This window comes from Mus musculus, chromosome 18, assembly GCF_000001635.26.
Source record: "Mus musculus strain C57BL/6J chromosome 18, GRCm38.p6 C57BL/6J".
Lineage (NCBI taxonomy): Eukaryota > Metazoa > Chordata > Mammalia > Rodentia > Muridae > Mus > Mus musculus.
In genome coordinates, this window is record NC_000084.6 from 29,420,662 (window position 1) to 29,441,661 (window position 21,000).

Here is a 21,000-nt window from a genome sequence, read left to right on the forward strand (position 1 = left end):
AGTCTCACAAGAGACAGCTACATCTGGGTCCTTTCGATAAAATCTTGCTAGTGTATGCAATGGTGTCAGTGTTTGGATGCTGATTATGGGGTGGATCCCTGGATATGGCAGTCTCTACATGGTCCATCCTTTCATCTCAGCTCCACACTTTGTCTCTGTAACTCCTTCCATGGGTGTTTTGTTCCCAATTCTAAGGAGGGGCATAGTGTCCACACTTCAGTCTTCATTCTTCTTGAGTTTCATGTGTTTAGAAAATTGTATCTTATATCTTGGGTATCCTAGGTTTGGGGCTAATATCCACTTATCAGTGAGTACATATTGTGTGAGTTCATTTGTGAATGTGTTACCTCACTCAGGATGATGCCCTCCAGGTCCATCCATTTGGCTAGGAATTTCATAAATTCATTCTTTTTAATAGCTGAGTAGTACTCCATTGTGTAGATGTACCACATTTTCTGTATCCATTCCTCTGTTGAGGGGCATCTGGGTTCTTTCCAGCTTCTGGCTATTATAAATAAGGCTGCTATGAACATAGTGGAGCATGTCTCCTTCTTACCAGTTGGGGCATCTTCTGGATATATGCCCAGGAGAGGTATTGCTGGATCCTCCGGTAGTACTATGTCCAATTTTCTGAGGAACCGCTAGACTGATTTCCAGAGTGGTTGTACAAGCCTGCAATCCCACCAACAATGGAGTAGTGTTTCTCTTTCTCCACATCCACGCCAGCATCTGCTGTCACCTGAATTTTTGATCTTAGCCATTCTGACTGGTGTGAGGTGGAATCTCAGGGTTGTTTTGATTTGCATTTCCCTGATGATTAAGGATGTTGAACATTTTTTCAGGTGCTTCTCTGCCATTCGGTATTCCTCAGGTGAGAATTCTTTGTTCAGTTCTGAGCCCCATTTTTTAATGAGGTTATTTGATTTTCTGAAGTCCACCTTCTTGAGTTCTTTATATATGTTGGATATTAGTCCCCTATCTGATTTAGGATAGGTAAAGATCCTTTCCCAATCTGTTGGTGGTCTTTTTGTCTTATTGACGGTGTCTTTTGCCTTGCAGAAACTTTGGAGTTTCATTAGGTCCCATTTGTCAATTCTTGATCTTACAGTACAAGCCATTGCTGTTCTGTTCAGGAATTTTCCCCCTGTGCCCATATCTTCAAGGCTTTTCCCCACTTTCTTCTCTATAAGTTTCAGTGTCTCTGGTTTTATGTGAAGTGCCTTGATCCACTTAGATTTGACCTTAGTACAAGGAGATAAGTATGGATCGATTCGCATTCTTCTACACGATAACAACCAGTTGTGCCAGCACCAATTGTTGAAAATGCTGTCTTTCTTCCACTGGATGGTTTTAGCTCCCTTGTCGAAGATCAAGTGACCGTAGGTGTGTGGGTTCATTTCTGGGTCTTCAATTCTATTCCATTGGTCTACTTGTCTGTCTCTATACCAGTACCATGCAGTTTTTATCACAATTGCTCTGTAGTAAAGCTTTAGGTCAGGCATGGTGATTCCACCAGAGGTTCTTTTTTCCTTGAGAAGACTTTTTGCTATCCTAGGTTTGTTGTTATTCCAGATGAATTTGCAAATTGCTCCTTCTAATTCGTTGAAGAATTGAGTTGGAATTTTGATGGGGATTGCATTGAATCGTCTTATAATTTTAGATACACCTATGTAGTCTAAATTCCAATGCTAATTTATTTGGGTTTTTTGACCCAAGTAAGGTGTACATTAGCTGTTACTTGAGTGTTTCACATTGTCTGGGAGCATTTATAACTATAGACTGGAAATGTTGTACAATTCTGACATTCACATAGCACTCTATATTTCAGGAGCATAGGGACATGATCTGTATGTTTTATCATGACCTCAAAACCTAGTGCAATTCCTGACACAGAATATAATTGCCAATCAGTAAAACCCCTGAGTACAAGCATTACATTTGCCTACATTTCCAATGCTATCATTTGTTCATTATGAAAATTGTTTTCAGAAGGGCATATACCAATACAACAACAAAGAATTTTAAAAGTTGTCTTCAAAGGCAAGAGTATATTTATTAGAGCATCAGATTACCAAATTCTAAATGATATTTCCTAAGTATTTGTCCTGTGGTAAACATTGATGTTTATCAAGAATTTAAATTATATATAATATTTTCTTTAACATTTATAATGTGCTCATATGTTAAGGCAATGGTTAAACTCCTGTGAAACGATACAAATACATTTAGAGTAATTTATTATCAAATTAGCCCAATAATTTTGAGTGAGCCTCAGTTGGAAACATAGATAGAAGTCAAGGTACTGTAATGAAAACAGTGTGTTTACTTTTCCTTTTTCTTAATCTTAAGCAATATTCTTTGGTTTGTATTTGAAATGAGATGAAACGTTCTCTCAGAAAGTCTTTCTTATCAGGATATGGTAAAGAAGACACACATTTCAGGTTTTGCTTTTATTTATCTTAGAAATAGAAAGAAAGATAGCTTAACCTGAAATGCTTGGTTTAAACTTAGGCTAAATTTAAGCTGCATATGTGTCAACCCTGTGTCATAGCAAAATCCAAATTTCAGGGGTACTGGCTCCTTAGAATAGACTGTAAGAAAGACTTGGTTCTTAGAGGTAAAAATCTGAAGCCTGCCACCTTTGTTTTGGAAATTAAAGAATATTTAACCCAGAAATGGTAGCTGGGCGACATGCTTGTGCTGTATACGTATGTATACACTTTATGTATGTGACACCGTTTCTTATACTTTTTATACTCTTTATGTACATAACACAACTCTCACCCCATTCCACTTTGATCCTTACTTAACTTCATTAAGTTACTATAATCCAAGGCTTACATCTGAGAGTTGATTGCTTGTCATTTGGTACCTCGGTAATGCTTTGAGGAGCTAAGTAAAATTACGATTGTGGTTCTGGTTCTGAGTCTGATAGTGGAAGCTTGGATAGAAGCATCCAGAATGAACAAAGAGATAGAAGACATGAGATGTTTAGAACAAAGATAGATGAATCCATATCTGACTCCCACCTGTAAATCAACGTCCAAAATATATTGCAGACTGAACATGCTAACATCCTACCTAGCTCATGAGCCTAAATATAAAATGGGAAATGTGGAAAGATGATCCTGCTGAGAACCTGGTATCTGCTTTCAGATAAAGCTGGTCAAATAATGAAATACTGTAAGATTAAACAATTCTGTTTCTTTGGAGTAAATCCTTTCAATGGTAATGGAATCTGGCTACTGCTTCTTTGCTGTCTCTCAGCATATCATCTCTGTGAGGGATGCCACATAACTCTGGAACTAGAGGAAGACGTTATGGAGAATGCAGGATTCTTTTGGTAAGAATACAGTGCAAAGCTGTTACAATAATATGAGTTAGCAAAGGGATGTCCTCAAAGAAATGTGTTCTCAATTAAAATGCATACGAAAAAAGTCTGCAAAGTAGGACAATGTCTGTGTGCTTAAGTAAATTTGAACCTTGTGGTACTTGTGTTGTGGTGGTTTAAAGATGAGCTGTTGTATCCTCAGCTTTCTTGTAAATCCACAGTGAATTCAACATATTTTAAAGAGAAATCATATGGTCTCAGAGAAAGCAAATTCTAAACAAAAATCATAAACTAAGACAGAATGTAGACATTTAAGTCTGGTAAGTGTGCTATGGTGAGAGTCCAGATTCTGGAAAGAAAGAAAGACAAAAGAAAGGTAGAGACAGAGAGGCAGATACTGAGAATGGAGAGTATATGGGCTACCATGTTGAGAAAAGAAAGATGGAAATATAGCAAAAATTACTTTACTTTTAAATTCAAAATTGTCCTTGAAAATAGAATAGAATTTACTCCAAATTCCTTTATGAAAAATCACAAAAGAAGAAAACAGAAATCTTCCAAAATCTCTGAAGCTTTTGGGTTGAAGTGAAAGTTGAACTGAGAGTTTATACAACAGCAAATTATTGAGAGAATAATGGAATCCATGCATGTGACCCAAGGAGAAGTCACTTCAGAAGAAGGAAACTGACTTTGTATCAGCTTTGGGGATTCTAATAAAGCTTGTGGATTTCTTCATACACAAGAAAGCCCAGTCCGTGTTCTATCGCTGATTCTAAAGAAGTTCCTCTTTACTCTTGAGAAATATTGCATATCTGTGGGATTTCAAAACAATAAGAAATGGATTTGTGTTCCTCTCGAATTCTCCTTGATATCAAAAGTAGGCACAGTGCTTGTTTTGAAGTCATCTTACAAAGCTCTAGCATTGAATTTCACCAAAGGAAAGGAAGAGTTCAGAAAGCCTAGGTGAAAGTCAAAGAAAGTTCCAGTTCTCACGCTTTCTAAGATCACCAGTCATCATCAAATCCAAGACCATGGCATTGGTGACTGTAACTGTCAATTAATGAAACCTTCTGCTGGACGACACAAAGCTCCACTCTTGGACAGAGAAGGGAGGCCATCCACAGAATGGAAGGGGCCCACCACCAGCTTGCCTTCTCCCAGCAAGCACATGGGAGAAAGGTGTACTGTGTTCCTGTTTCTTGAGGTTATTCACGCTCTTTCCCTCTGAAATTCTTCCAAATAGGTAAAGGCAGCCTATAGCTGAATTAATATGTGTACACACACACACACACACACACACACACACACACACACAATGTGATCTGCTTTTTGGAGGACAGAGTGTCTGCATATAGACCCTGTAGCATTTACTAGAGTCTGGTCTTCTCATCATAAAAATAAAGTTCATAAGAAAGATATCATGGCCATGTAGAGACTACCATATCCAGGGATCCACCCCAGAATCAGCTTCCAAACACTGACACCATTGCATACACTAGCAAGATTTTATTGAAAGGACCCAGATGTAGCTGTCTCTTGTGAGACTATGCCAGGGCCTAGCAAACACAGAAGTGGATGCTCACAGTCAGTTATTGGATGGATCACAGGGCTCCCAATGGAGGAGCTAGAGAAAGTAGCCAAGGAGCTAAAGGGATCTGCAACCCTATAGGTGGAACAACAATATGAACTAACCAGTACCCCGGAGCTCTTGACTCTAGCTGCATATGTATCAAAAGATGGCCTAGTCGGCCATCACTGGAAAGAGAGGCCCATTGGACACGCAAACTGTATATGCCCCAGTACAGGGGAATGCCAGGGCCAAAAAAAAAATGGGAATGAGTGGGTAGGGAAGTGGGGGGGATGGTATGGGGGACTTTTGGGATAGCATTGGAAATGTAATTGAGGAAAATATGTAATAAAAAAAATAAAATAAATAAATAAAGCTACAGACTAAAAAAAATTAAAAATAAATAAATTAATTAATTAAAAAGAAAGAAAGAAAGATATTATGGGCAACATTAAAATACATGAAATGCTGACCCCCCTTCAACATTCTGTCAGTCTTACATCTCTTCTGTCAGTCTTACATGTCTGTATCTCTCCCTCTCTTCTTCCTTCTCTTTTTCTTCTTTTTCTCTCCCATCCTTCCTTATTCCTTTTCTCCTGCATTTCGTTTCCCTTTCTTTTCTTTCTTTCTCCCTTTCTTCTTTCCTTCCTTTGTGCTTCACTTCCACCCTTCATTTTTCCTTTCTTCTTTCAACTACTTCTTTCTTCATCCTTCCTTATTCTGCTCCTCAGTTCCTTTTTCCTTCCTTTTCATTCTTCTTCCTCCTTTCCTTCCTTCCCTTCTACTCTCACAATCTAGTATCAGAAAACAAGGAGAGTAATGCCTGAGATGGGAAGTCAATGTAATGCCCAAACTAATGCCCAAACTTGCTCTCATTAGAATACTTCAAAACTATGGATGTTTTATGCATGAGAAATTTAAGAGGATCTAAAACAGTGGTTCTAGATCTTCCTAATGCTATGAACTTTTAATATAGTTCTTCATGTTGTGGTAACAACAATCATAAAATTAACTTTGTTTCTACTTCATAATGGCAATTTTGCTACTGTTGTAAGTCATACTGTGAATATTTGTGTTTTCTGATGGTTATGTGGGATCTCTATTCAAGGGCCATTTGATCCCCAAAGGGATTAAAACCTAAAGATTGAGAAGTGCAGATCTAAGCCAATAAAGACCAAGGGGATATTTGAACATTAGTTGTGTTAGTCACAGATTTGTATCAAAAGTTCAAAATAATCTCAATTTAGGAAGACACTTTTTAAATTAAAACTTGGCTTCAACTTTTCAAAAAATGTGGATATTATGGCAAATCAGAAAAGTTCAAATTCTACTCACAATGAGGTACAACTACAGACATTTCAATGGCAATATTAAAATTTTCTGGCCTAATCATAGAGAAACTGGAACTCAACACACATTGCCCACATGTCATAAAACAACATAAGCTCTTAGATGAAAAGTATGGTAGTTTCTTAACAATGTAAACAAAGATCTTTATTGTAACCCATATATTCCACTCTGAATAGTCTCCTTATAAATCAAAAAGCTTTGCAGTTTAAAAAGATGTGTGCATAATTGCTCATAGCAGAGTAATTTACATCAGGAACAAGATAGAGATCACATAAAGAACTACCGGTGATGAAAATATGAATAAATTTTACGTGTACACAGTGAACTCAAACTCCAAAATAAAAATAATTTAGCTAAGTACATTTATAAAATATGAATAAATTAAATTTTTGTGCTGAGTACAACAAGCGAGATAAAAAACACCAGTTGCATTATTAAGTTCTTATAAAATATAGAATATAAAAGCAAATCTATATATTCAGCAAATTATTTAGTGATCATTTGGAACTGGAGTACAAAGGGAGTCAATTGTGGAAGGATGAAGTAAAATGTTTAAAATGTCCTTAACTTTATTTAATAACATGAGTTCCATACATGTTTACAAACATGGAAACTCGCAAAGTCGTGTAGTTTGTATGGATGTACCACGCTATCTGTCTGCTGAACTGTAAATCTGTTTTCCCCTGAGTTGATGTTAAGGGTCATAATGTCAAAGTACAAGGAGGTCCAAAGAATATAAGTAGAAAAGAGCTGAGAACAAATAACAGAAAGAAATTCCAAGAAAGCTGGGTTTTTTTGTTTGTTTGTTTTGTTTTGTTTTGTTTTTTGTGACAAAAATACCATGGATACCTGAGTCATGCACCTTGCTCTTGGGGCCTTGTATCCAAAAGAAATCAAAGTAGAGTAAAATTGAAAGTTAAGAAACAAGAATGGACAATGTTATGAAATGAAAACTGCAAGTGTATATGAATTTATGTGTATATAAATGCCTTCATTTATGTCTCTACCCAAATATATTGGAGTTGGTGACACTTGAGGTCAGATATTTTATTTTAAGATATAATAAAAGTTAAAATATAATATTCTAACATCAATTGAATGTGTCAGAGAATGAAAGGGAAAGAAACTGAGAACTCTTGAGTTAGTGTGCGTATTTCAGAAGTTGTGACTGGAAATCTTTCTGTCCACATAGCTGTCTCAACCAGGTTCAAGAGACATATCTTTACAGTCTCCAATGTGAGCAGATAGGAGCACTCTGAGCAGCAGATTAGTTAGACAGTATGTCCAAATCCCAGTATAGTGTACAAGATTTATTTCATATGAAAGTATGGTTTTCTATCTCTCTTAATGTAAGAAATCTCCCAATTCAAAAATTAACATTCCTGAATCCTAAATGAAGTTTGCAAATTTATAAAAAATATTAACATACCACAAATTATGCTGACAAACTGATATTAAGTAAGTGTAACTTTAAAAAGATGGTATAAATAGCTACTTACGTGTAAAATTAACTTATTTTAGTCAAATAAGAGCCAGATTGGTTTGAGTGGTTATGGGTAAATTGTATGTTTGTGATTTATATTAAGTAGCATGGAACTGTGTACATATCAGAGGTTGGCAAGAACAGCATATGGATATATGATTTTACTGGGGAAATTTGCTATAAAGAGATATAGGAAATGCTTGAATTAAAGACAAAATTCTGCTCTTAATACTGACCCGTGACTATACTTCACAAGGGTGATATTTCAGAAGGCAAATTACAGAAATTGATAGTTAGAGAAATATAGTGAATTGATTGTAAAAGAGTGTATTATAAAGTAAGAGGAGAATTCTTTTAATAATTTCATAGCTATAAGCTTAGATTTTTCAAAATCTACTTTTAATAAGGGTTCTTAAATGTGTTAACATCACTTTTAGCCTACCACCCATCAGAGGTAGAGAAAAGGAAAAGTTAACAGATCAAAGGAGGATGTGGACCTGCTTAGAAATAGTTCTTTGGAGCAAATCCAATCTGCATTGTCAGGATTTCATCAGTGCTGTTCACTCAAGTCAGCAGTGGCAGCCAGATCCACTCACAACACCATTCACAACCCAAAAAAAAAAAAAAAAAAAAAAAAAAAAAAAAAAAAAAAAAAAATGCCAGGACTCACAAACACCATTCACAGATCACCAAAAGTAAGTCAGTCCATTAGAAACTACAAGGCTCTGCCAATTGGCCAGAGTCCACAGAAGCAACAAGAAGCTGCCAGAACACCACCAGAAGATTTTGGTATAATTCTCTCTGTAAATTCATGACAAATCGTGACCAACAAAGAATGGTAGGGTATACCAATACCACCTGGCATCATCAGTGAAGACCAACATCAGCAAAGCCCAACGATGATCAGTAGAGAGTGGCAAAGAATATCAATACCATCCAGCATTACCCACTGTCCATTAGAATATATTTATATCCTTTCCAACTATTACATGGTTTTTTAAGCATCTGCTGTAACAAAACATCATATGCTCCTTTTCCAGGCCATCTCCAGAAAAACACACATGTCTGTTCTTAGCAAAACATCCTGCCACATGCCTGCTTTTGCAAAAATTTCCTCTCATAAGGCAGTTTCCAGAAACACATCACATAACACAACTGAGTTTCCAAAGAAACAAAAACATTTCCACTTCACATAGGTAAAGTCCAATCAACTTTAAAAAATGAATAAGAGTATTCTTTTGCATTATACATTCAAGCCATAACCAAATATCCAGTCAGTATCGTCTGTATCGAAATTTAAAGGTCATCTACCCAAAGAAATAGCAACAATAGCCAATGGCCATTTCTTCCAAAATTAAATATTCGTCTAGGGAAGAAAGTCAATTTATGAGATTCACTGAATAGATGAAGTTTACGAGGCTCAAGAAGTATTTGTCTTACTAATCCCATAGATCCTTCTCTGTTCAATCAAGTTGACAATCAAGATAATACATCCCAAGTCTAACCCTGCCTAATTTGACATCTAAACACACCTCTTTAAAGCCGTACCTGTCTTCCTCTGGTCTCAGAAGTGTGTTTTCCATCTACCAAATGCAAAATGTATTTAATATATCTATAAATATTCTAACTTACAATCAGTATTGTTAATGTTCTTCAAAATTTCAGATTCACAGACAGACAGTTCACTGGCTACGAGAAATTTCTGTTTTAGCAGAGAACAGAAGTTAAATTTTCAGAAACCATGTAGAATGTTTTAAAAGCAGTTATCACTATAGCTCCAGAGGATTCAACACCCTCTTATGGGCCACATATAAATGTACATTTACACACACACACACACACACACACACACACAACACACACACACATGTGGAAAGAGGGGGGAAGGAGGGAGGGAAGGACAGAAATAAACATAAAGTCAGGCATCATTTCTTTTGTCTCCCCACTTCATTCTTTCATTTACTGCCACACAGTAGCTGACACAATCAAATCTTCCTTGGAAGGAGTGTAAGCCTCCATGGCTCTAGAAAGCTTGCATTCTGCAGGCCTGTAATATCATCGCTGTATGGAAAATGTCTAGCTAGATCCATTGTCAGCTAGAGCTGTAGCTGGAGCCCTGGAACCAAAGATGCCTTGGACTCTGAATCCCTTGGCAGCTGAGCGGAAACACAAATCTAAGAAAACTGTTTGGAAGATGATCTTGTGGTAACATAAACACAGGAAAATGGGTCATTCTCAAGGGATCGTTGGTCACAGTCATTTAAACTTTTATACTCTGGCCTGTGATGGGCAGGTGTCTTGGTGAGGTTTTCTATTCTTGCTCAAAATATCATGACCAAGAAGCAAGTTGTAGAGGAAAGGGTTTATTTAGCTTACACATTCACACTGCAGTTCATCACCAAAGGAAGTCACACAGAGCAAGAAGCAGGTACTGATACAGAGGGATGTGACTCACTGGCTTGTTTCTCCTGGCTTGCTCAGCCGGCTCTCTTATAAAACCCAAGACTAGCAGCCCAGGAATGGCACCACCCACAAGGGGCCCTCCCCTCTTGATCACTAATTGAAGAAATGCCTTACAGCTGGATCTCATGGACCCATTTCCTTAGCTGAGACTCCTTTCTCTGTGATAACTCCAGCTTGTGTCAAGTTGACACCAAAAAAACAGCTGGTGCAGCAGAGGTTAGAAAAAAAATTGAGTTATCTTTAAAGCAGCTTTCCTATTGTTGTAAGTGTAAGTACTTCTGTATGTGCATGTATATATGAAAGTATTTAAGTGTATCATGCTTTACATGAATGAGGCCTTCCTGGGCCCAGCTCTGTATGGAACTCTCTGTGAAGCAAACTGCACACATTTCAGGTCTTTCTGGGCTTCCTCTAGTAGTTCTTACTGTAAAGGCTGTAAAAAGCAGCTAACCGTGCAGAACCACAGCCTGAATATGAACTCCATTTCTCCTGCCACAGTAGAAGTCCATTCCCTAGTCACCTATCTTCTACTTGAATTTTCATTTCCCTCTTACTTGTACATAGTGTTCTTAGCAACTCTGTACACCAATGCCTACCTTATTTAGGTCATGTCCATGCCTCATACTCTCTACCTCCATCCACTTTCTCCAGCTACATTCTTCTTCCTTTTTCATGATGTTTTCTCATATTCTTCTTCCTTCTGCTGTGCATCTCCTGATTCTTTTGATAACTCTCTGAGTAAAACCAATACTGTTCATACACACAGGGAAGTGTATCACCACCAATACAATGAAGGTTATCTATAACCTGTTGACTCTCTCACCCCCCAATAGTCATAAATTCCCAAAAGCTAGAATTGAGCCATCACGAGTACCTTCCTGCTCCATGTTGTAGTGCAATAGACTTGGTCTTCTGCATGTCTTGTGCACACAATCACAACAGATCTAAGTTCCTGTGGACATGACATGATCAAGCCAAGAAAACATTATTTTGTGTCAATATTTCCCAACCTCAAAATCTTGTGATTTCTCTACCTCATCTCCTCAGTAATATTTTCAGCGTCTTTTTAGTGAGGGCCTATCATAAAAATGTCACATTTACAGATGAACATAATATACTTATTCTCTTCACTTTCATATGTTGAAATATCTCTGTATTAACTGCCCTTTGTTAGATGAAGAAGCCGCTATAATGAAATGGAAGTTGCACTAGTCTAGTAAAGGATAAATATTGAGAAGGAAATTTGATACTGTGCTTCTTTGTCAAGATAAGGGTTTGGGCCTGTAATCTCCCAGCTGCAGTTTCTTAGCCAAGTTTTTGATACTAGGCATGAGTTCCCTCCTGTGGAACAGGCCTTAGGTCTAATTAGAAAGCTGTCGGTCATCCCAATAACATTTGGGTTACCATTGCACCAATGGGCATATATAGCAAGGCTGGTTATTATTCTAATTTGTGGTGTACACACCTGGATAGGACTGGTGAAAGCTTTTGGCTGCCAGCAGCCAACAGAGCTACATCTTTCTGTGTACAAGCTAGCCATCAGGGAGGGCACTTTCAAGTCAATCAGTCCAAATTGACATTTAATTACCTTTTAACGGAAAATACCATAAAACAGTAGGATATAAACAAAACAGAGGCACATTTTATATAAGAACATTATTGCTACCAGGAGTCAAGGTTTAGGTCTGATGTTTCTAGGTCCTTAACCTCGTAGACAAATAACTGAAAAAAGAGTTCAGACAGATTTGCAAAAGTAGAAAAAGGACAGATTACAGAGGGATATACTATTAAGATTGACAGCAGGTCATATGAGTGAAATTACTGTAGAGCCTCAGTAGAGTGTCTCAAGGGAGAAGGAGCTGATTCCTAATGGTTATAATGAGGACTGTTCTCTATATTGACTGAAAGATTTAGTCACATATTGATGTGCTGTAATACTGCACTTGTCCCTTCCCATAATCATGTTTTTAATTGTATGCATTTTTAATTTTGTGAAGATATAAAGTGACAAATATTTCAACATTCACTTGAAGGACACAGTTTTATCTTAGTCTTTATGAACCAAAACATAGTTCAGGTTAAACTGGCCTTTTGAACATCTTAATATATGGATATATTGAAAACATATATATAAATAGAAATTTTCTAAATGTCTATATTGTTAGAGTCAGAAAAACTTATTATTAATCAGACAGGTATGGATGTGTAGCCTAATGAAGGAGAGGGTCTGAAAGAGGAAGATATTGCTAGATTATGTGCACAGCATAGAGGGTAAAGAAATAGCCCAAACCAAATAGTATTCAAGACTATTATACTATTCCCTGTGTTTGTCTGCCTCACTATGAAAAGTCAATTACTAACATGTATCATTTGTCTTAAACCTAAAAAGCAATTACACTGTACATGCTCCTGAATGTTTATCTTCTCAGCTTCCAAAACAGTGACTCTTTTAAGTTCAATGCCCTCACAGGCAGCACTTTCAATGGCATAGCCAAGAATAAGCGACAATACTATCCTAGGCATTTCTCAACACAGGTAAGTTGACCATCAAGATTTACTATCACAGAAGATTTACAACTGGAATTCTTAAATGAATGGACATTATATTGGAAAGAGGATGCCTTTAATACCATGAGTATGGGCATTAAAGCAAGACTCAAGTGAAACAAAGAAAGCATTGTGATGGCTTAAATTTTAGTGCAGACATTAACATGGACACTGCAACATGAGAGTGTATACACAACTGAGTTGACTGATTAATTTTTAAATACTAAAATTGAGAAAGAGAATTTGAATATCTGCATTTGATTACTTATAAAGTATAGTTTGAAAAAGGTTGGAGGTAAAAGACAGAAATGGAATTTAACTCAGAGAAGTGATGAAACAAAACATGGTCCAATGTACTTACCATAGACTAGATAGAGGCTGTCTTAGTCAGGGTTTTTATTCCTGCACAAACATCATGACCAAGAAGCAAGTTGAGGAAAGGGTTTATTTGGCTTACACTTCCATGTTGCTGTTCATCACCAAAGAAGTCAGGACCGGAACTCAAGCAGGTCAGGAAACAGGAGCTGATGCAGAGGCCATGAAGGGATGTTCTTTATTGGCTTGCCTCCCCTGGCTTGCTCAGCCTGCTCTCTTATAGAACCCAAGACTACTAGCCCAGAGATGGCACCACCCACAAGGGGCCTTTCCCCCTTGATCACTAATTGAGAAAATGCCTTACAGTTGGATCTCATGGAAGCATTTCCTCAACTGAAGCTCCTTTCTCTGTGATAAGTCCAGCTGTGTCAAGTTGACACAAAACTAGCCAGTACAATTGACTCCTTGTCAACTTGACACACAGACACATCACTAGTAAGCCTCAACCCTTACATTCTTATTCATCCCCAAGATCTAAATAACTTTAAGAGTCCCACAGTCTTTACATATTCTTAAATTTTCAATCTCTTTAAAATTTCCATCTCTTTTAAAATCCAAAGTCTTTTTACAATTAAAAGTCTCTTAACTGTGGGCTCCACTAAAACAGTTTCTTCCTTCAAGAGGGAAAATATCAGGGCACAGTCACAATCAAAGCGAAAATCAATCTCCAACCATCCAATGTCTGGGATCCAACTCACGATCTTCTGGGCTCCTCCAAGGGCTTGGGTCACTCCTCCAGCCATGCCCTTTGTAGCACAGGCATCGTCCTCTAGGATCCAGATGCCTGAACTCCGCTGCTGCTGCTGCTCTTGGTGGTCATCTCATGATACTGGCATCTCCAAAACACTGCATGACCCCTTCAGTCCTGTGCCTTCAATTGCAACTGAGGCTGCACCTTCACCAATGGCCTTCCATGGCCTCTCACAGTGCCGAGCCTCGGCTGCTCTGCGTGACCCCTTCATGCCTTCAAAACCAGTACCACTTGGGTGACCCTTACATATTACCAAGTCCCGCTGCAGCAGGAGTACAACCTTGGCTATCTCTGGAACACAGCCTTTTTATGCTTTCAGAAAATACTTCCCAGAAGATGTCACCTCAATGATGCTGGTCTCTTCTTAATCACCGCTAATTTCTTAGCTCCAGCTAACCAGCAGTAATAGTCCCAGTAATGCAAAGTTTTGCTTTAGTAGTTCTGGTATCTTGTTAACCACAGCGGATTCTTCAGCCCCAGCTAACCAGAACTACAGAATCTTCACAATCAAAACAGCAATGGCCCTGAAAAGTCTTTAATTTTCCCTTTGAAATTTCACAAACCAGACCTCCATCTTCTGCATTGTTCTCAACATTATCTTCCAAGCTCCTACACAACATCTGACAGAGCTCTTATCAACAAATGGATCTTCAAGCCCAAAGTTCTAAAGTCCTTCCACAGTCCTCCCCAAAACATGGTCAGGTTGTCACAGGAATGCCCCACTCTGCTGGTACCAATTTGTCTTAGTCAGGGTTTCTATTGCTGCACAAACATCATGACCAAGAAGCAAGTTGAGGAGGAAAGGGTTTATTCAGCTTACACTTCCATGCAGCTGTTCATCACCAAAGAAGTCAGGACCACCAGAACTCAAGCAGGTCAGGAAGCAGGAGCTGATGCAGAGGCCATGGAGGGATGTTCTTTATTGGCTTGCCTCCCCTGGCTTGCTCAGCCTGCTCTCTTATAGAACCAACACTACCAGCCCAGAGATGGCACCACCCACAAGGAGCCTTTCCCCCTTGATCACTAATTGAGAAAATGCCTTACAGTTGGATCTCATGGAAGCATTTCCTCAACTGAAGCTCCTTTCTCTGTGATAAGTCCAGCTGTGTCAAGTTGACACAAAACTAGCCAGTACAGAGGCCTAAATCTCAAAAGCTGGAACAATGGAGGTTTCTACTTTCATGAACTCCTCTTAGGGCTGACCACACCTTGCAGAACACAGATCATATAAAATTGTCTGTAGATTCTGCCTCCTTGATGTAACTGTCAGTAAATGCCTCAGACATTCCGTTTGTTTCTTAACTGCCCTCTCCCCTTATGCCCTACAGGAAGAAGAAGCTGTCAAAAAGTGAAATGATTTTATATTTACAAGGCAAAGGAACCTCTAAATGACCCTAGAGTTTCGCTCACAGGAAGTCACAGCTCTGGGATGATCTCCAAGCTTGTGGTTGACAGGCATCACCTGATGGACTGGAAATCGATTTGATCAGATGTTTTTATGGATTATTGTGGCCTTGGCTAATTACAAAAGATTGTCTCCCTAGATCCCAGAGTTTCCAGAGCTGACTTTGAGCAGATGTACAGAGGATTAAGCTGAAGGCCTGACAGTTTTCCCTAATTATCTGTCGCAAGGGCAACACTTAGCTCATCTTGACATTTATGTCAAGAACAGGCTGAACTTTTATTTCTTAGACCACACACCTTTTTTTTCTCCATAGTTATCTCTGTTTAGATGATAGGGCTGTCCACATTCATCATAATTTACATAGGGTTGGAAGAAATGGCAAATACAGAGAAATGGAAATCTGTTTTTTAAAATCTAAGACAGGCAGATAATGTAAGAACTGAGATGAACAAGAACAAAACAGATGGTGTGTAAATTCCATCACCGAAGTGTAACCATAAGGTATGGTCTTATAAAATGATTTAACCAAAGAAGAGGCAATGGGGTGACATGCTTAAAGAAGAGAAAGAGCAAAAATTATTGTGTTATGTTTCTAGGTCCCCAGTGGTGTTTAGCCAGCCTCATAATAAATATGCCTTACAAAAATTCAGGGTTGCATCAGTGAGGTAAATAAGGTCATTTTTTAGGAGACTCAGAAAATGTCTCCAGAAATATTTTGACCAAAGCATAGTTGAAATAAATGTTTTGCTTTCCTCAAAGCAAGGGTACTTTTTCATGATTATTCAATAGAGAAGCCATTTCTCAGGAATGTAAGTTAGTATTAAAGAAATATTGCTGCTAAGCAAAGATTCAGGTATAACTGAAAATGAGGAGCATAGGTCCCTGAAATAAATTCATTTGCACATGCATAAGAAAGACAGGCCATATGGACAGTTTCACTTGGAAATTATAAAACAGAAGAAAGACAGGACAATGGTAAGAAGAAATTTGAATGCTAGTACATCAAGTGTTACACAAAGTGTTAAAGATATTTTTCTCTTAAAGATTAATGTTGGTGGATCTAGATTCATTTTTTGAACTCATGAGTAGTTAGACACATGGCTGAATCAGGAAAAACAATCTTGCATTGTACAGAAGACAAGATGCTCTTGTCACCATGAGATTTCTAGAATGTCCATGTGAATTCACCCAGAGAAACTGTTGATTAAGGTAGAAAGAGTCAAAAATGGGAATAATGTTTGACCAAAAAAAAAAAAAAAAAAAAAAAAAGGCAATGTCAAAGCAATGTCAAAGTCTAGTTACATGCATGCATTTCTTTCCAGGTATGTGTGGCTAAGATAACAAAGAGAGTTTGTAGAGAGGAAAGATATATATCAACAGACTCAGCAAGTGTTATAGGTGCCTATGTGAACTATTGCATAATATGCTAGAGACAAGAAGTGAAAGGTTACTCCCTGTTGCTGAAAACACCACATGAATTTCAGACCTAATACCCTGAGGAACCTGAGTTAGAATTGACCTGATTGGCTCCTTCCTGAGGACTAGCTTTCATGGTGTCTACCTATACCGTGGCAAGCAGCCAACTATCACACTCAACTATGACACTTATGAACCAAAACAATGACCAGCATGGTATACTAACACTTGGGGTACATTAATAACACACATACCTTGGTTTTAAGCAGCACCTCTTTAAATGGACTTAAGACTCACTAAACAAGAAACCATCAATGGTACTGGAAAAACCTACCCAGCTACCCAGAGGAAGAGAAGTCAAGGATCTTGGAGAAGAATGTACAAATACCACTTAACTAAACCAACATAATCCACAACTACACTCTAAATATCTGTCCTTATATTCACAGGTAAGTGTAGCCTTCACCCTTAATCAAGGAAGCATCTTTTTACAAATGTCAATGACCAGTTATAGAAAACCATGCAATCAAAATACAGAGTTTTGGAGGCCAGTTCCGGTGGATATATCTTTAAAAACAAACCAACAACAAGCAATAAAAAACAAACAAAAAAATCACACCTAAAGCTCAGGGAATGCAATGGAAGTGGCAGAAGATGAAGGAGTTTGCAATGTGACTGTGTCCCATTGTAATACCAGCAACTACATCCATGAATTCTCACCCAAATGACTACCTTAACTTGAGCTGAAGGAGGACACCAATAGACATGCCAAAGTAGACAAGTAAAGAAAGCTTGAACCCTAAACAACAAACTAGAGGCAAATAAAGAATGCTGAAAGTGAGAGAAATAGTCTTCTCTCAGAGAAAAGCACACCTACTGGCTATTTCATACAAAGTGGTCAGTCCTGAAAAACACACAGGAGAAGCATATAGACTGAGCTGATTATATTTTAAAATGTGTATGTGTGTATATGTATATAAAACAATTAATAAAACTGGGGGCATGAATTTGAACAAGTACTCAAAGTAGTGTATGAGAGGTTTTGGAGGAAGGGGAAAAATAATGTGATTGTAGTATAATCACAAAAACAAAAGAAATTTTAAGAAAGCAGATAACAAAGAAGACAGTTTGTGACATCAAGGCACTGTGTCTCTTTTATAATTATCATATTGTATAACCTGTAGTATTTGAGATAAAATTAAAAATATTAACATAAATTTAAACTCCTTTTAATTTAGTAAGTCCCACTTACCCTGTATTTTAAAAGCATCACTTCAGAAAAATAGATGTATTTCAGAAACAAAATGTACAGTCTTTCAATTTCAAAATCCATCTAAACTTAAGATTTCATAGCTTTTTCCAGATCACTATTTACAGAAATATAAACTTACTTAAAGCTAAAACCAATTATAGTTAAAAGTACATTTAAAGATAAAATAAAATATTTCCAAACAATTTACTTGGAACAAACAGTGGCTACCCTGAACCACTATCCCTCTGTGGAGCTCTTCAGAGGCTATACAACAAAAATAAATGTGTGCAGAGGAAATGACAATCAGTGGCCCATAAGCTACATCACTTAACCTACCAAGATAAAATTTGTATATATCTATTTTAGAAACTACATTATTTAACCTTACTCACAAAGGCATTAGGGAGATTAACTGACTAGATAATTTCACAAAGTGCCAGACAATAAAAGGTAAAGAGATAAATGTCGAGGATTATTGCTTTAGACCTTTGCCAACTCTAAAAGACCAAAGTTAATGTTTTGTTTCGTTTTCCGCTGTCTAGGTATCTCAAGTTCATTAGCACCAAGAATGGGGGTAATGGGAGGTATGAAGTAGCTCTGGAGGAGAAAGTGTGCAAGCTCACCTCCCAGGGGAAGCCAAAGTTGTTGGGATTTATTAGAGCATTTCTCCACTTAGGAAGAGTTTAGAAACAATTTTCCGTGAGTGTTTTATGCTTCTTTCTGACTTACTGTAAGAAACCCTGGCCTCCTTCACTTTCAATTATGTGTTCAATGATGTCTGTACCTCAGAGGACCGTGAAGATGGAAACCTGCTCTTTCTATAGCCAATGGGAAGCTTACACACCACCTGGAATGATGTATGATCTCATTTGTGTATTCTACTAGGCTTCCAGACTTTATTATGCTGAGACTGTCTCTCCTTGGTCTGGTTGAGGTTTGCATTTTCTGGTTCTCTGTCATGCTGTGTGAACTGAGGTTTATGGAAATGTAGACATTGCAGCTACTGATGCTTCTCAGTGGAAGTTTCTTAGTGTCTGATACAGGGGCATCCAACCCGTGGCCATGTTGCATATCTCTGAAATTGTGTAGGCCAATGTGTACAGTGATGGTTGAGTAAAACATCAAACCCTTGCCAATTCCATATGCTCAGATGTGTATAAGCACAGGAATGCAAGAAAGCTGACCAAAGTCTAAACAAAATAATCTAATTCAGTAGAAAATTTACCCCATACATAGAAACACATGTATAATCACTATACAAATATTAACTTTTAATAATAAACTAATGAAAATTCTAAACATAAAATATCTGGCTTTCTGCCTAACAGTAGGGATGAAATGAGTGAGAGATACTGAGATGATTAAATATTTATAAGAAGACAATAGACATGTGGGTCTTTACCTGATGAGTGACATGAAAAGAACTTTCCACTGTTTTTGACACTGTCTTCATCTCCATATTTTTCATGCTTGTGTATTTCCACATAATAAATAGAGTTAAAATTATGGTCTGCCAGTTTCAGGACTATTTTTATCAGCCATCATGTATAACAGAGAATTAGAAGCCAGAGCCCCACAGCACTGGATTCTCCCAAGTCCTGCTGTCATGAATTCTAGGAGCCACTCTAAGAGAAGGATAGACAAACAATGTTTTACTAAAAAACCCACTGACTGTCACTGAGTGTTTCTTAAACACTGAAGCACATCTAAATTGGAAGAAGGGAGAGAAGAATGTAGAGAAAATAGTCATTAGTAAAGAAGAGAGGCCAGAACTCATCATGACAGTATTTCCCAATATTTCCACTCTCAGTTCACCTTTGGGAACATTTAATCTAATCTTGCAATGTTCTGGTGAGTCAGGATTCACCCACTGAAATTTAATTTTTGATCTCCCAGCTGCAAGCCACATGATTTCATGGCCCAGTTTACCTGATCTGCAAGACAACTTTCACTGTTTCTCAAAATCAAGCTTCTAGCTACAGTGACTTGTTCCATGTCCATAGGCAAAGTAGGATTTAGATCATCTCTGAGAAACTCCTTCCTAGTATACTTACCAGTGCTTCATACCCATTTCTCAAAGTGTATAATTCTCTTGGTCGGGAGACCAGACTGCATCCATGTCAGTATATGTTTTATGATGCATTTTCCCTATAGGTAAAATTAATTATAGAGAGAATATTACAACCTTGCTGTTATTAAAGGAGATGAATAGAAATGATAGCAAAAATAATTTTTAAAAAACAGAGTTGAGGGGCATATCAAAAACAACCTCTTGGCACATGTGTGAAATAAATCAATGTCTAGCAACCATTGTTTATAATTGTCATTTACTATTATAGATGTGAGCAGAGCTAAGGTTCTAGTGTCTAGTTGAGAAAAACACTTAGGCATTTGCTTTGACTGTGTTCTTTAGTCTGACTTAGAAGTGGCTCAAGATTTGTTATGCCTTGACCAGCTTATACCTCAGAATTCCTGTGTAGAAATCAACAGAATCCTCGATAATCAACAGTGAGATCCTATAAATGCTAAAAATATAAATGTGTAAGAAATTGAGCAAGTCATGATGGAGTCTAGCCATGGAAGCCAACATGATCTTATAAACCTAGACAATTGTGATTACCTATATTTTACATTGCTAAAAATATATTCTTGGATACTCATAAAGGGTTACTCTAAAAAGACTTGGATTCTACACTCATTATTCTGAAAGGAAATAATAGTGAGTAGAATTTCAGGATGGGTGGAAGAATTTGGATACTCCCTTGAGGCTCAGCCTTGAACTTCCCATCATTATATAGCTTTCCTCTTTACCTTATGTGAAGCTTAAGGGGTTTAGGGGTGAATTCTGGACAAAGGAATAATAACTCTGCCTTACAATGAATACAGAAGAAAGGAACACCATCACTTGTTATTAAAGATATATATCCCCATATAGGGATTTGCTTTTGCTTTCAAAAAAATGTTCCTATTTTCTACCTCAGTTTTGGTGACAGAATTCTTCTTCTGCTGAGACCTTTCCTATGACTGCAATGTTCCAGAGTACCCCTAGATTTTACCACC

General features: G+C 37.6%; 1 long non-coding RNA gene across 1 annotated transcript in view; it reads right to left on the bottom strand.

Moving 5' to 3' along the window:
• The window catches only part of 4930578E11Rik (RIKEN cDNA 4930578E11 gene), a 99,701-nt gene that overhangs the window by 23,946 nt on the left and 54,755 nt on the right, over positions 1-21,000 (bottom strand). Inside the window, exons 6-7 of the long non-coding RNA NR_045391.1 lie at positions 19,995-20,088; positions 19,343-19,565 (exon numbers count right to left, since the gene is read on the bottom strand). This is a non-coding gene — a long non-coding RNA (RIKEN cDNA 4930578E11 gene). The remainder of the gene's footprint in view (positions 1-19,342; positions 19,566-19,994; positions 20,089-21,000) is intronic.